General features: G+C 36.4%; 1 long non-coding RNA gene across 1 annotated transcript; it reads right to left on the bottom strand.

The window, feature by feature from the left end:
* Positions 1–887: 887 nt before the first annotated feature.
* On the bottom strand, positions 888–16,369 carry LOC136830968 (uncharacterized). The gene is made up of 3 exons (XR_010850777.1): positions 16,173–16,369; positions 11,561–11,629; positions 888–1,168 (listed from the first exon to the last, which is right to left on the bottom strand). It is a non-coding gene; the product is annotated as an uncharacterized lncRNA (long non-coding RNA).
* Between the last annotated feature and the right edge of the window lie 1,218 nt (positions 16,370–17,587).

The raw sequence follows: 17,587 nt of genomic DNA on the forward strand, positions 1-17,587 counted from the left end.
GACACCTTCTCATGACATGCATATGATGGATATATTTAAAGGAACTGCTTAAATACTCTACTGTACTGACTCGTGTTATAAAATTCAAATCTTACTGTTTTAAATTATGCCATTGAAAGAATTGATTCACTTATTACTTGAAGAATTCTGGATATCCCGAGTATTATACCAAGTGCAACTAGGGGTCAAACCAATTTACTGTAAATTTTGACCTACAACTACTATAAATACCTAATGCACAATATATAGCATGGGAAATACACAGAAATGTAGCGATGCAGACAAAATGCACATATAATTCATAAATGTTAAATCACAAAAATAAAGCAGTACATAAAAAAATTAAATATAATGCAAAAACATTAAATACCAAAAATAAAGCAATACAGAAAAAATGAACATATATTTCATAAAATTATCAATATAAATACAACATACATAAAATACATAATATGCGCCAAATGAATACCATCCTTCATATTAAATAAAATGAGATCGATTAGTTCACTCTGTTCCCATACACCTGACGTCGCGACAGCAAAGGTCATTGACGCTGGCCATCTAAATCATACACCTTGTAAAATCATTAATATTCAGAACATACACAATACTTTGGAGGGTATTTATCATACCAAAATAAAAACGATTGAGAACTCTTCTGGAGTTCCTTTGGCATCACTTTAATGCTCTCCTTGTGCGTTTGTTTGTAAAGTCCTACAAGATAAAAATATATTGTTCATTAAGAACTATTCTGAGTTCCCTTAGCAACACTCAATAGTGCTTCCTTTGTGCGTTTGTTTGTAAAGTCCCACAGGATAAAAATATATCGTTTGTTATTTGTTTGGACTTTCATGATCATGATTACCATCAATTTTTAGAAATTTTAACTCTCCCAATTAAGATGCGCAAGAAAAACAAATCATTTACTCAAAAGAAGAGCTGGCTCAAGTATCTGACCCATAAGATTGTTTAGAAAAAAGGAAGTTTCATATTAACATTTCAGACATGCAAAAATAAAAACAATAAGAACTGGCAACATGAACAAGAGAAAGTGCCCGAACTGATGACATGGTTCGACACAACTTCCAAATTATTCTAAGTTCAAATTATTCGTTAAAACTCCCAGTTGCACTTTGGTATAATCTCCCTTACCCTGTGAAGCTGCGAGCTGCAAGAAAAGAAAGGATTAATTGGATTTCTAGGTCAGAGATCAAAGTGTTGTGCTGAGTTCAACGAGCAACATAAAAAATAACGGAAAAACTAGTCATCATTGCAAGGGGTACAACAGATTTCAAAACAGCATGCATTACATTATCTTTGATATAATGTTACGTTATATATCAGTGGCAAAAATGAACAAGATAGTTGAAGTAACTATAACAAAATCTGGAAAACTGAATAACAGCAGTGAACACAATACAGCCAAGACGAAATATTTAACAACTTGTAGAGTAAAAATACTGAAGTAATTTCATAATCGTTATCGCAGGAAGACTTAAACCATGACCTAAGGATGAAAAAGTGTCTTACACGAGAGAGAGAGAGAGAGAGAGAGAGAGAGAGAGAGAGAGAGAGAGAGAGAGAGAGAGAGAGTTACCCAACATTTAAACGAGATCACGACAAATGGCCCCGTAGCAGAAAAAGTCAAGTGTTTTGCTTTAAACGTTACAGCAGCGCCCTGCTTCTAATCAACGATGTAAAGAAGCATCAGCGCAAAATTTTTAATTTCGATTCATTCACTGTTTAAAGTTATAACCTGCAAAATAAATAAACATTAGAAAAGTCCACGACATGTCTAATCCTCCAAACATTCCCGTGCCATAAAACTTAAAGTGGATAAACCCATTAAAAATACGGGTCAATCAGTCATTTGTATTGTTTACCTTACTAATGTTGGCAGGTTTAAAGAATTTCGTGATCTTCTCTGAATGGTCAATTTCTTATAGACCAGTGGTTCTCAACCTTTTTTTGGCCCATGCACCCCATCACCATGTCAGACTGTCATTCTCCCCCTTTTCCAAAATTGTCTGCCTCAAAAGGTGCATTACAAATGATATGCAACAAAATACTAATACAAACACAAGTTAACGGAGAGAAAACCCAGCGTGACCTCTCAGTAGTGCGGACCGATGTACACTGCGTTTTGTGTGGTCCTAGAGCCAGTTTGAGCCGGCCAATCTGTGGTCACAATTCCCCCACTGAAACTCTGAAATGTCCCCCTAGGGGTAATTCTCCCCTGGTTGAGAACTCCTGTTATAGAACAAATGACCAAATGAGAAAAGTATTAATATGATTGCCTCCTTGAAGCTCTAGTTAAAAGACGGAATATACGGGAAAAGGCCGTAATATTAAAGAATACGAATGTAAACTAGAGAGGTGCTGTACTAAGAAAGACTATCTCGCAATTCTATAATGAGGTCACAAAGCAGCGAGTAAAATCCCTAGCTAAATGTTTCCACCAAACTTCAGAAACATAACCGAGGAATATATTTGGAACAAAATGTACAAAAGATCTGAGGCACATTAAGATAAGCTAACAAATTCAAAAGATTAACTGCTGACCTTTACACATTAACCATTTAGTATAAATGTTTACAGATTAAACAGCAACTGCAAAATAACTGTTAACAGCCACTACCACATATATCTGTTGGCTGCAAAATCAGAGTGGAGCTCCCTGTACTTAAATCTTCACTAGTCGATCCACACCGAATCCATATACTTTTAAAAGGCCCATTAGTAGAGAGTTCGTCATCCACATAAACTGGTCCACTCACTTCTGACAAGCATGTAATCCCGCACTCACGACATCAAAGCCATTTCACTCCAACATCCGGCTATATCTGGGTCCAGAAAGCCCACCTGGTGGCACCTCAGTGGAGCCCGTGCTTTTGCCTTTGCTTTCCCTTGTCTCGAGTAGCATGCGTTAGTCGCTTGCATCAAAGCGAGGCTCCCAGTGCTTAGAATAGAACAGAATATAGAATTAAGACCAAAGCCCAAGCGTTGGGACCTATGAGGTCATTCAGGGCTGAAACGGAAATTGACAGTAAGAAGGTCTGAAATGTGTCACAGGAGAAAAACCTCGCAGTTACACTATGAAGCAATTGTTAGGTGAGAGTGGAGAGTAAGATGGAAGACAGAGAATATGAAAGGAGGTACATTAAAAGAAATGAAATGGGTTGCAGCTGGGGGCCGAAGAAACGCTACAAAGTGGTCTGAATGAACCCGGCCTAATGAACACTTTCTCATTCTCTCTTCTTCCCCGTAAAACAAAAGCTACATAAGCTTTCAACCATTCTATCACCTGCCATGCTTTTTACGTGGCCAAACCACCTCAAAATATTCTTATCATATCTCTACTCACGTAAATCGTTTTCTTATTATGTAACATATATATATCTATATATAATATATATATATATATATATATATATATATATATATATATATATATATATATATATATATATATATATATATACATGTATATATAAATGTCCAATAGTAATAACCACAAGGAACTCTTACCATCTCCTTTCCTCACATTTTGGATATATTTATTACCAAAAGCCCGAGCTCAGATAGGAAATTAAAAACTTATCTCCTTTGATGTGATTCGAATTCATATATATAAAACACTCAAATGTGTGTATGTATATATATATATATATATATATATATATATATATATATATATGTGTGTACGTATGTATGTATGTATGTATGTATGTATGTATGTATGTATGTATGTATGTATGTATGTATATGTATATACACAGTATATTGTTTCCCAGATAAAAAAAACAGTCTAGGTCACGTTTTCTGCAGGTAAGAATCTCAGACAACAACAAGATTCAGGAAACATCAAAATCTTATTGCAATGTAGACAGATACTCTTCACTGGTAACGACAACATAGGGGAAACCAGTCAATGATAAAATAAAGACAAGTATCACATCACGTCATGAAGTCCTTCTAGTCCTGTACGACCTAAACAGAAGGCGTCCTTTAACCTTCCACCTATTCGCAGTTCTCCAGACTTTGATCTTAGTCATAAATCTCAAAACCAAGAGACTCATCACTTTTCCCGGAAATCTGATGAATAGGGATATTCATTCAGACCAACACGGTCCTCTGAACTACATGCCTTACAAATCATCATCACATCAAAGTACATTGATAACAAAATATTAACTCGACCACTGAAATGACATTTATCAAATCTCGTAACTCTGACCTAAAAACCTTCTTTTGTGAATGAGAAATGAGTAAAACGAAAAAGGAGCCACAGGGACGCAGGATCGAAGAGTAAGTAGAGTGAAAAATGTGTTGCGCAAGGTACAATGTAAGCAGTGGCTCCTTACTTGAACAATTAAAGAGAAAATATTGACTAACTGCAAGAGAGAACTGAAAGAGACTTAATTCAAAACTAAAATAAATATTTCTTTCTATACAAAAGAAACAATGCTTTGAACAGATAAGATTAAGGCCAATTTAATCAAAAGTACCTGGAATCATGAAAATAACACAAGGGACTTAAATGAACAAATACTTTAAAATCCATCAGCAATTTGGATTACATGTTCTCGCCAAGGAATGCAGAGACAATCGGAATTTCCAAAAGTTGAAATATGATATGATGATTGTTCTGTTCAACTGCCAGATATCAGAAATAGTTGATCCAAGTCCGGAAGCACAGGAATTCTCTATGAAACCTTGGATTTGAGTCACCAGTTCTCTTCATATAAAATTTTATGAACAGGGACAAAGAATGGGAAAAAGAAAAAGGATATTAATGAACCAAAACCACGTTTTAGAAATTCTGAAACTTTTACCCTGGAACTTAAAAATATGGTAGCAGGATCATGTTGCACCACCGAAGTTTTACCTATTCATAGGCTAAGTGTGACCCTAAGGCAACAGACAATTGGAAAACAGAAAAAAAAATCTCATTTCAAAAGCCGGTAAAATCATCTTCAGTTACGTAAGAAGCAAAATGTTGCCAAGTACCCTAAGTTGCTGCATAAAGGTTAATAGATAACTTAAAGTTTTAGTTTTCCCAACTCTGTCAAGAAAATTCCTTTAGATGAAGAGAGTTGATAAGGAGTTCCAAAAAACTTCGAGTAGTTATTAAGTCTTATAATGGAGCAAGAGTATCAACGGCCTTTCTTCTTTGAATAATAATGGTCTATGAAGAACAAAGATGAAAATAAAAGTATACGAACTTTTATTTATTATTCTATAAAGAAAAATGATAGACAACCATCAACTTCCACTACCGAAACTTTTAGAAATTATAGTCTGTTCACTTAGAATGTTTGCTTATGTTGTATAACCATCGTCACCATCACTATCACCATCATCATCATTCGTCATCATCAATGGCCCCAACGCCATGCTTTCACTTCCACAAATTTCCACTCAAATGCAGCCCCAAAAGTCTCACTGACCTAAGTGTGAGTCTTCTAACTATAATGGCGCCCAGAGGAGACCAGCTAACCCTCACGTATTAATCTCCACCAGGGTGGAGAGAAGGTCACGTCCTTTCATCACTATCTCATCTACATGATAGAACAGAATAGAATATACAATTTAGACCGAAGGCCAAGCGCTGGGACCTATGAGGTCATTCAGCGCTGAAAGGACAATTGAGAGTAAAAGGTTACAAAGGCGTAACAGGAGGAAAACCTCGCAGTTGCTCTATGAAACACATGTTAAAAGAGGGTGGAAAGTAAGGTGGAAGACAGACTATGACAGGTGGTGCAGTAACAGGAACGAAAGGGGTTGCAGCTAGGGGCCGAAGGGAAGTTGCAGAGAACCTCAAGTAATGCCTACAGTGCACCGCGCGTGAGGTGCACTGACGGCACTAACCCCGTCCCCCCACGGGGTCAACTACATAATGAACTTCCATAATATCCATTAAGGTTATTTTTTTTCTCTTGCGTTCCTGTTATCTGACTCCCAATAATGTTAAAAACTTTATTCCATGATCGAAAAAATCTTTAACATATACAATAATTTCATTGACATACATGTTACATATTCATATACAGATACAGATCACACTGGCTAAATTATAATCTGACTTGCGTATGCAATTTCAGTATCTGATTTCCAAATTTTAAACGGTTTGTCCATTGTTATTGTTAATTTGCCGTTTTTAGTCCTTGACTAAATTTCAACTAAAGAGAAACTCTATTGGATATTATTGTTTTAATATTTGAAAGAGTCAACCTCATTTAATCCGTTCTCCATCTAGTGCTTATTTCACTCCTTTGAATAGAATTGAATTAAATATAAAATTTTGGCCAAAGGCCAAGCACTGGGACCTACGAGGTCATTCAGCGCTGAAACGGAAATTGACAGTAAAAGGTTTGAAAGGTGTAACAGGAGGAAAACCTCGAAGCAGTGGAAAGTAAGATGGAAGAATATGAAAGGAGGTAGAGTAAAAGGAATGAAAGGGGTTTGCCGCTAGGGGCCGAAGGCACGCTGTAAAGAACCTTAAGCAATGCCTACAGTGCACCGTATGAGGTGCACTGACAGCACTATCCCCCTACGGGGATTTCACTCCTTTGAGCATACACTGCCTTCTTTTCGTTTCAGATTTATATCACGCCCCATCTCTCTAAATACACAACGCATTGTCTTAAGCAAGCTTCTTAATTAAATCTTGTGGTGTTTTCCTGATTAAAGCAATTATTCTTGTACACAATCTGACAAATCCAAACCTTATCTCCAATCTCGTAATCATCTTTTAATCCTAAAATCCAGAAACGAGAAAGGGGTAACATAATTCCCCTTTACTACCACACTATCTAGTGCAGTGGTTCTTAACCTGGGGGCCACGCCCCCCCCTAGGGGGGCGTCAGCAATTTCCATGGGGGGCGCGAGCCCTAGGGAAAAATGAAAAATTCTCTAATTATATTCATTATTCTCTTAACATTCAACCACGCTTTCAAGATCTAGTAGCTAAGAAGCAGTGTCAAATATCTCACTAATTCATTCCTAAAAGGATAAAGACACCCCTTCTCTTTCACTTTTTTCATTTTCCTTTAAATGTGGGAGTGAATTTTACTCATAAATGCAAGGATAGGATAGGCTGGGGAAACGGAGGAGGAGGAGGAGGAGGAGGAGGAGGAGGAAGATTCGCTTTCTTGCAGAAAAATCGGACCATCATTAACTAGTGGCTGTGATAGCGAGCGTTTTTATTCTTCTACTTCAGTTCAGTCATCCTTGATTCAGCAGTTGAAAAAGGACTTGGGAAATAATAATTGATGTTTTGCCGTTATCTATAGCCACCCCATAAGAGGAGAAAGTCTTTGATGATGTAGTTGTTATTATTATTATTATTATTATTATTATTATTATTATTATTATTATTATTATTACAGTCTGTGATTGACGATTTCTTAATTGGAGTATTCTGCGGTTGATAACTACAACATCTAATGGAAAAAAGAATAATTAATTGAATTATTCACCGACTTAAAAGATTTCTATTTAACTTACAGTTCTGATTGACCCCCCAGACATGTTGATGGTAATACCAGGCCTACATTTATAGCAGATGAATCGTTTTAAGATTTATTGAATTCTTGCAAGTTATTGTTTCCCATTATATGATCTGGCTTGAGGATTATAAATTTTAAAACCCTTTTCACCAGCTTCTTCTCAGCTGTTCGCATATTAATTAAGTTTATGCCACCTTTAATTCTTATAACTACGGGTCAAACCCACTGCCCTTAAGATTTTTAGTTTTCTGAAAAGAAAGCTATTGTGCCGGCCTTGTCTGTCCGTCGGCTTCAGCCTTATTCTAGATGTGTGAATGTAATTTAAATAATCTGAAAGTAGCACATTCTTGGGCGAGTTTTAGTTATACACAACAATCATTGAAACGAAATTATGACTATGCTCTTCTACCCGCATGCATTTTGTCTTTGATACGAAAATTCATTTCCTTTATTATTCAGAGTTAAAAGCAAGAGCTTCCATTACATATTAAAAGACGGGCAAGAGCTGGACTTTTATACAAGATTTCTCGCAAATTAATGAAGGAAAGTGTCATGTCTTCACGGGGGAAAAAATCGTGTGACAACGTAAAATATAAAAGTAATATTGAAGTGCATCAGAAAGTTATTAAATTTTTGGTAAATATCCTTTTCATGATTGTATCTATTTTACCAATATAATAAAGTTGTGGGACATTCATATTATTCCTCAAGGCATACAGTTAAGGACAGATAAGGGAGTTTAGGAACAGAATATACAAAATTTTGGCCAAAGGCCAAACGCAAGACAAAAATTATGAAGGTTTGAAAGGTAGGAGGAAAACCTCGCAGTTGCACTCTGAAACAATTATTGTTAGGAGAGGGTGGAAAGTAAGAGGGAAGAAAGAGAATATGAACGGAGGTACAGTAAAAGGAATGAAAGGGGTTGCAGCTAGGGGCCAAAGGGACGCTGCAGAGAACCTTAAATAATGCCTACAGTGCACCGCATGAGGTGCCCTGACGGCACTAGCCCCCTACGGGGTAGGGCGTCTAGGGCCGAAGAGCAGAGAATGGGGATATGGAACCCATTCATCCCTATGTTACGTTCTGGGAGAGGAGCATCAACGAATACTTCCACTCATCCCATTAACTTATTCATATTAGCAATAACATTTACCTTTAAACGGTCTCAAATAAGGAAATACAAGTAATCTTGTAAAGAATCTTGCGAAATAGGGATATAGGCTACAAAGAATGTTGTAAAAACTAGGAAAACCTTTTAGAAAACTGGGAAAACCTTTTAGGGAACTAGGAAAATTTTTTAGGAAAACTTTTAGGAAAATAGGAAAACCTGTTAGGAAAACTTTTTAGGAAAACTAGGAAAACTTTTTAGGAAAACTAGGAAAACCTTTTAGAAAACTAGGAAAATCTTTTAGGAAAACTAATCCGTCAAAATTCTCATTCCCCTTTAACATGTTCTCATTTGTTTTACTTAATGCTTTTCAACGCTAAGGCTCAAACTTCAGCATAATGCACTTACAACTGCCCCGGGGAAGGAATCCGTGCATTTACAACTGCCGAAGGGTAACGTACCGATACTTTGGTACAGGTACCATAATCTCTCTCTCTCTCTCTCTCTCTCTCTCTCTCTCTCTCTCTCAATCTTTTATCTCCACCGTTTATAAAGAACGTACAAGTTCTCTCTCTCTCTCTCTCTCTCTCTCTCTCTCTCTCTCTCTCTCTCTCTCTCTCTCTCTGATGTTTTTATATCCATCGTTTATAAAGGACGTACAAGCTCTCTCTCTCTCTCTCTCTCTCTCTCTCTCTCTCTCTCTCTCTCTCTCTCTGCAAACCATATAGATTCGAAAACATGGAATGATAAAAGGGCATGATTTGAAAATCTTTTATAAAAAGAAAAAGTTAAAACTTCTTCGACAAACGAGCAAAACCGGCTGAAGGACCAACTTGGTTCAGGAACGAACCTATCGATGAGAATTAACAGTTTTCAGCTCCATGTCACACAGCCTTAATTTACCTCAAATGATTTTCTTTCTCGAGCAAAAATCTAAAACGCATGCTCTTACGCAGTTCAGTTAGTGTATGCACAGGAAAGCAATTACCGATAACGAGTGATTACACTACAAGGAACTGTCAAACGCATGTTATTGTAAATCAAGTGCAATGCACTTCGTTTGAATTGCAGAGTTACCAACCTGGATTAAAAGATGGAAATTTCTTAAAAGGGTTCAAGATTTGAAAAGGCGCCGAAGATTCTTCGGCTCAATCGAGTTTTCTGTAGAGCATATAATCAAGGCCACCGAAAATAGATCTATCTTTCGGTGGCCTCGGTATAATGTTGTATGGGCCACGGCCCATGATACTTTAACCACGGCCTGGTGGTGGCCTGGCCTATATCGTTGCCAAACGCACGATTATGGCTAACTTAACCTTAAATAAAATAAAATAAAAACTACTTAGGCTAGAGGGCTTCAATTTGCTACGTTTGATGATTGGAGGGTGGATGATTAACATACCAATTTGCAGCCCTCTAGCCTCAGTAGTTTTTAAGATCCGAGGGCGGACAGAAAAAGAGCAGAAAGAAAAAGTGCGGACGGACAGACAAAGCCGGCACAATAGTTTTCTTTTCAGAAAACTAAAAATCTTAAGGACAGTGGGTTTGACTCGTAGTTATAAGAATTAAAGATTTCATAAACTTAATTAATATGAAAACAGCTGGAAAGAAGCTGATGAAAACAGACTTGAAATCGATAATCTTCAAGCCAGATAATATAATGGGAAACAATAACATAAAAGAAGGTAATAAATTTTAAAACGATTCATCTGCTATAAATGTAGTCCTGGTATTACCATCAACATATCTGGGGGGTCAATCAGAACTGTAAGTTAAATAGAAACCTTTTAACTGGGTCAATAATTAAACTAATTATTTTTTTCCATTAGATGTAGTTATCAACCGCAGAATACTCCAATTAACCAATAGTCAATCACAGACCACAATAATAATAATAACTACATCATCAAAGACTTCCTCCTCTTGTGGGGTGGCTATAGATAACGGCAAAACATTAATTACTCCCCTAGTCTTCTGTAACTGCTAAATTAAGAATGACTGAACTGAAATAGGAAAACAAAAACGCTCGCCATCACAGCCAATTGTTAATGACAGTCCAATTTTTATGCAACCAAGCGAATCCTCCTCCTCCTCCCCCTGGATCAACCACCACTACCACCACTGTTCCTCATTGTACTTGTCGGTACCGTTCTCGGCTAGGTCTCTACAGGGCCCGAGTTCGAATCTCCGGCCGGTCAATGAAGAATTGGAGGAATTTATTTCTGGTGATAGAAATTCATTTCTCGGTATAATGTGGTGCGGATTCCACAACAAACTGTAGGTCCCGTTGCTAGGTAACCAACTGGTTCTTAGCCACGTAAAATAAGTCTAATCCTTCGTGCCAGCCCTAGGAGAGCTGTTAACCAGCTCAGTGGTTTGGTTAAACTAAGGTATACTTAACTTTCTTCCTCTTCCTCCTCCTCCTCCTCCTCCACTGGATCAACCTGATCCGTTTCTCACTATATCAACCTGATAGGCACCTCGCAATCTTAACTATTATCTGCTATTCATGTCACTCTTTAGTTCAATTACAGTATGCCGATACCAGTTAATCTCGATATTATCGTTTCTATTTCTACACTTTAAAAAATATACTTCACTAAAATAAAAAAAAATAAAATAATAATAATAATAATAATAATAATAATAATAATAATAATAATAATAATAATAATAATTAATTGAATGAAATGGCAGTTTGTATGCCGCAGTGCTCATATTGCGTCCTCTCAATTTGGTGTAATAATAATAATAATAATAATAATAATAATAATAATAATAATAATAATAATAATAATAATAATAAATAAATAAATAAATCAACCAAAATAAATAAAATAAGAACAAATAAAACTTAAAGAAAACTTTACAAACAAAATAATCATGAGTGGTCATTAGACTTACAGTTATAAACAGTTACTGTTTAAAATAAAGAGCTTACCTTCTGGTCTGCAGAGAAGAAATCCCATGGGACTGCGATGAGGTTCTATTAAAGCACTGTGCTTTGAACCTGAAAATAACATTTCATAATTAGCTAGTTACTGACATACAAGAGTAACTAGGAAATATTGGAAATAATTATGTTGATATGTTGTAATACTGAAAACTATCAAAACATCCCTTGGCTAAAAGCATCACCTTACTATGTACATGGTATCCAAGAGTATTGTAATATATACAAATACCTTAATATCCCTTTGATAATAATTCCACCTCCCAGAATTATTTACATGAAGTGAAAAAAAAAGCCCTATGTTAATACGCAACAAGCAGCTATAAAATCTAATGACCCAAGATCCACAAACTGCCCATTATCAGAAGTGTATCCAGATTTGGTCCAACTAAATAGGTTTTGGACCACAAAGCTTTAGAAAATGCGATATGCATCTATTTAAAATCCATTTTATCTAATAACTGTTCTACCAATCTCACCTCCTCACCAGTGTGTCCTGCGTTTGATTCCAGGATAAAGAGATACAGAATATAAATAAAATGAAATACACGGATCTAAGGTGGAACTGGGAGAAAATTCCACAACTGCACTAATACTGTAGAAGCAGTAATGATGATAGAGTAAAAGGGAAGTTCCTGAGCTACAGTCAGCTTAAAACCTTCTTGCCTTTTCTTAGGACCCAATCGACTAATCCTTGAAAAGAGGAACTCTTAAAGCTAGACATGAAGGAAGATCGGATGGAGAGCTTAGAATTAATGCCAATGGTAAAACTTAAACTTTATTTCAAGTAAATAAAGTTATTTCCGAGACAAACAAATCCTGCCATCTCATATCCCTGAATTGGGAACTGTTATGGCTCTCCAAGAATTGAAACCGAGTAAAAGCTTCCTATGGGAATGCAAGAAATAAGAAGACTGCCCATAGGAAGCATTCCTAGCACAAACTGCATTAGTAGGAGTACTTTAGAGGTAACCAAACAGAAATCAAATCAGTACCATTTGGAAAGCTGAGCATAGACTACACAAGGTGCCCATTACATTCTAAAGAGCTCCAGTGCTCCTGCGCATGGGAGCCAACTGTACAGAAAAGTACAATTTTTGGTCCACAGTTGCCTGTGTCCAGTTGCACTGGACACAGGCAACTTTCAACTGCATTCACAAGATCAAATAGCAGGCATTAGTTGTGTGAGACACAGGTGCGAGTCTCACTTGTACTGGCCACAGGCGACACTGGGCAAAGGCCAAGCTGGCAAATGCCACAACTGGTCTATATCAGCACTGGCTTGTGCAGCACCAGTGCTACACCCAAAAGCCACCAAGCATGCATATAGTAGACAAGTTGAAAAACCAACCTCAGCACTGTGTGATGGTGAGACACCTGACTGTGGGTGAATGTGCAAAGCATAGAAGCACAGGTAGTGAGCCAGCAAAACTCAAGTACCAACACTGCACAAGCATGCATGCCATATAAAATACACTGAGTTTGAGCAAAGGTAATGCATGCGTGCACAGGGTATGGGCAGTTCATAAGCATAAACAATGTGCAAGCAGATGCAAGCAACTGAAGCCATCATATGAACAGTAACTGTCATGAAGAAGAACACAGTTCATACTCAAAAGATTCCAAGTAAATTGAAAACACAGTAGAGGGGCAACGCAATACTCCCATGATACCAGAGGTATGGAAGAGTGCTAGTAACCAATCACCTGCCCAAGGACTAAACCCACAACAAAATTCATAGAATGAATCTCTTACAAGTACAATCTTCCCAAGGAGTTTTGTAGACATGCATGGAAGAGGAACCATGACTTGACCTATTTCTTCCAGAGCACAGTCCCATAAGGAGCAAGAACAGTGTTCCATATACAGGAGAATGAACACTCCTGAGAAATCTCCGAGGATCACTCAGAGGAGTGACTTTGTCCATCCACTTTACAGAACTCCATAGACCAGGACAGATAATAAAGATGGGAGGGACAGAGGTGAATAATAAAAAAAAACAGCAGGAAAGAAGGCGGAAACCGTGTTTTCTATTCCCACCAAGCTGTCTCTTGTTCAACCTCCAGAGCTGAGATGGTGATGACCCATAGACAACAGATAAAGCAAACAAAGACTCCAAGCTGAAGTAGGTACTCAAGAGAACGGACTCTTGATGAAAGCCAAAGGACCTCAAAGGGAGAAATTCTGGTTCACCCACAAGCTTCCCAGAGGAAACTCAAGTAACCAATATAACAAGAAAAATAGAATCAATGGTTACTGCAGGGGCACAAACAACTTCCAATATCACATGGTGTACAGAAGAGTTGGGAGTAAGTCTCCATACTGTAGGAGAATCAGAGGATCCTAGTGTAAAAGCACACAGTACCCAGCCAGTCACCTGCCAGTCACCAAACCACCACCAAGCTTCAATGACTTTGCAACTTGAGTGGGAAATATTCTTGTAAAAGAAGATTTCAGATTTCTATTCTCATTAGAAAAATTTATTTCACTGACTTATTTCTAAATTTTATTTTCTTTATACTGCGGAGCAGTAAATTTCATAAGACATCATTCCTGAAAAAACATTAATATGTGTACACTGCATCTTATAGAAATACAAAGCCCAATGTCACATTTAGGTGATCTTGATGCTGAATAATTTCCAACTGCAGTAACTGGACCCAAAAACAAAATGTTGAAATTAATGAGAACTACATACAGTATGTATATATATATATATATATATATATATATATATATATATATATATATATATATATATATATATATATATATATATAATAATTATAAAAATATTTTAATGAAATGTGCACATCAAACAAAATTTACTCTATGTAGCAAGTGCTTTACTAATATAAATTTTGGCTGTTACCCTCACAGATGTACACAACTAAAGTGGAATTATACTCTTACTCAGCACAGACTAGGTAGCCGGTAACAGCTACCTGATTTGTGGGTAATGAGTAAAATGATAATTAAAAAAATACAAATAAAAAAGTAGCAGCAATGGTAGTGAAATTATACATGTACTGTTAATACCTAACCTAACCTAAGGGAACTGTGTACAGTAATAGTTAAGTAGGGGCACTTCGTGTTTACTATAATTCTTTAACCTTACTTGAAATCATACCATTCTTGCTTACAGGTATACAAGCTATCCTAACTTGGCTGCATAGCCACCATTCTTCAGATGAACCAACAACTTATGCTTACTTATTACTTTAAGATTCTGAGGAGGGTTGTATAAAATTCGAATTACTGAGTGCGGTTCTTTTCAAATTAATAACCAAGCATCTCCAACTGCCTGATTTTGCCACCTTTAAGAAGCTGTGGACTAAGTAGCCATTTCCATTTCACACAAAAAACTTCACTAACTAAAATAGATAGGCTATAATTTCACAGAAATAGGCTATGGTCATAGTATTCCGTAGGCCTAGAGTATAGGCTAAGAGCAAAGCCAATTACTATTTAACTTTAACATAACCATATTTATTTACTTCAACAATCAGATTTATTTGAACATTAACATACTGTAACTTACAAAACTTATACAGGACTTATCTATCTATGAATGTCAGGTTTTGCATGTTGTCCTGTGATACAGTACAAGAATTACCACTTATAATAAATGTAAAAATAACGGTAGGCTACAAGTCTCCATGATGACATTTGCTTCATGGCTTAGCTAACCTAGCCTAGGATGATGGATGGTTACATGAGAATTTGTTCCAAAACTCGTAAAGGAGACAGTGCCGCCAGTACACCTCACGTGGTGCACTGTAGGTATTAATTAGGGGTTTTTGCCATGTCCTTTCTGGCCCTAACCGCACCAACCTTTTGCCCTTTTACTTTACCCACATTCCTTTCACTATTTGAATAATCGACTTTTATTCATATAAATCGCAAGCACGTTTTGAGTACCTGGTGTTAAACGTTCTCCTAGCAGGGAGCAACTAATCTTTACAAATGCTAAACTTTGGCAGAATTTTCAATTTTGCTGCTAGTGCTATTAATGGAAACAAGCTAGATTGCTAGAAAAAGTTAATACTGCATAATATAATTCCTTTATTCTATAATTATCAAAAGCATAAAATTCGATTCCTAATGCCCTTGATATAAGCATTACTTGTAGCAGGTAGGCTATACCCTGTCGACACCCAATAAAACTTTGGCAGAACCCAATTTTGCTGTTAGTGCTATAAACATGTTCAAAGATTAATGGAAAGAAGCTAGATTGCTAGATAAAGTTAATACTATATAATATGAGCTTTTCAGTCGAGAAACATGCCAAGTGCCATTTTTAAAATATAATAAATTAAAATATACTTTGACCCAGGATGGCGCTTGGCATGTTTCTCGACTGATAGTCTCATACAATCCCTTTTTCCTATAATTATAAAAAGCATGAAATTCGATTCCTAATGCCCTTGACAAAAGCATTACTTGTAGCAAGTATACCCTGTAGATACCCGATAAAACTGTGTAATTTAATTTTCTTTTTCGAAGAAAACGGAGACCCTCGAGAACTTCAAAACGCCAAACTAATTTCAAACTTCCATTCACTCTGGCTACTATCAATGAAAGTTTTCAAGTTTTTTACCTTCCCACGTACGATTTGATGGCGAGAACTTGGGCTTGCAGTTTCATTTATCACTTTACCTTCTATTTCACGCGCCCTGTTTATGGGAAAATATACTTAAATAATAATCACGTTATACATCACAAATAATGATAATTATCATTGCCTTCAACGCTACAGTTTTAAATAATTTCTGCTTGTTTATCAAAATTCCTCCTCCCACCTTTTTTTTTAAATATAAAGCTATGACCAATGATTAGCATACATTACCTACACGCACTCATCCAGTAAGAGAGAAAAATAGTGGTCGAAATTTTACACTGCTTACTAGTGCAACGGATCTTCAAAATAAAATTATTTCAGCTACACCGTTTCCCCAAAATGCCCTTTGTACACAATAAACAATAGGATATTAATATCATTCCTTAAACACAAATTTGTCGGCAAAATCAGCGAAATAAAGTTAAAATCGTTGATTTCAGGACGGAAAAATAATCTCTGTCTGGCCCATGCCTGTGGGGCATGGTAAATACGTTCACTAATAAAATATCAGATTTTCGCGTAAAGGTTGCTTTTCTATCTTTTCCCAAACCACGATCACCCCAAAACAAGAAACAAAAATAAAATGTATAGCGCTTATGCTTTTCTAAATACCTTATGAAACAAGCAAAAGGACTGAATGAGGGATATTCAACAGGCACATACAATTAACAGGAGTACATGCAAAATTTAAACAACTAGAACTCAGAAAATTCTCTCTCAAAACAGGGCATATGGTCTTCCGGCAACAAGCTCCTATAGTCCCTGAAGAGAGTCATTACAAGGCCTAAGAATTATACCTCCTTCAAACGGTTCTTCTCAACCAACTGATCTCGATTCAAGTCTTCTATTTGCGTGTATTCTGTGGATCATATACTAACCTTTAAATGTAAATGACAATTCAGTGGTCAATGACTTTCATACGAAACAAAAAATGACTGAATATTAAAGGCACCCAGAATCCTTCGCTGATCGACCTTTCCTCTGCCATGACTTATGACAGATTTCATCATGTGACTTGTTAAATTACGGACACATGCAAACAGATAAATTAAAAATTAGCCAAATTAGGCGGTGAGACCAAGTGGCGAAACACCTGGTTCACTTATCCTAGGTTCCTTACCGCTCCTGGCCTACCGTTTACTAGTCCACCCCGTATAAAATGGGTAAATATCTATACATTTACAAAAGTTTTCTGCACACAGTTCATCCACAATTCAGCAGTTATAGTAATAGTGTGGCAGAAATCAGTCGTATCTTCTCTGGGGAAAGCCCCTCTACTAAGTAACCATATATATATATATATATATATATATATATATATATATATATATATATATATATATATATATATATATATATATATATATATATATATATATATATATATATATATA

This window comes from Macrobrachium rosenbergii, chromosome 47 (genome assembly GCF_040412425.1).
Source record: "Macrobrachium rosenbergii isolate ZJJX-2024 chromosome 47, ASM4041242v1, whole genome shotgun sequence".
In the NCBI taxonomy this organism is placed as follows: Eukaryota; Metazoa; Arthropoda; class Malacostraca; order Decapoda; family Palaemonidae; genus Macrobrachium; species Macrobrachium rosenbergii.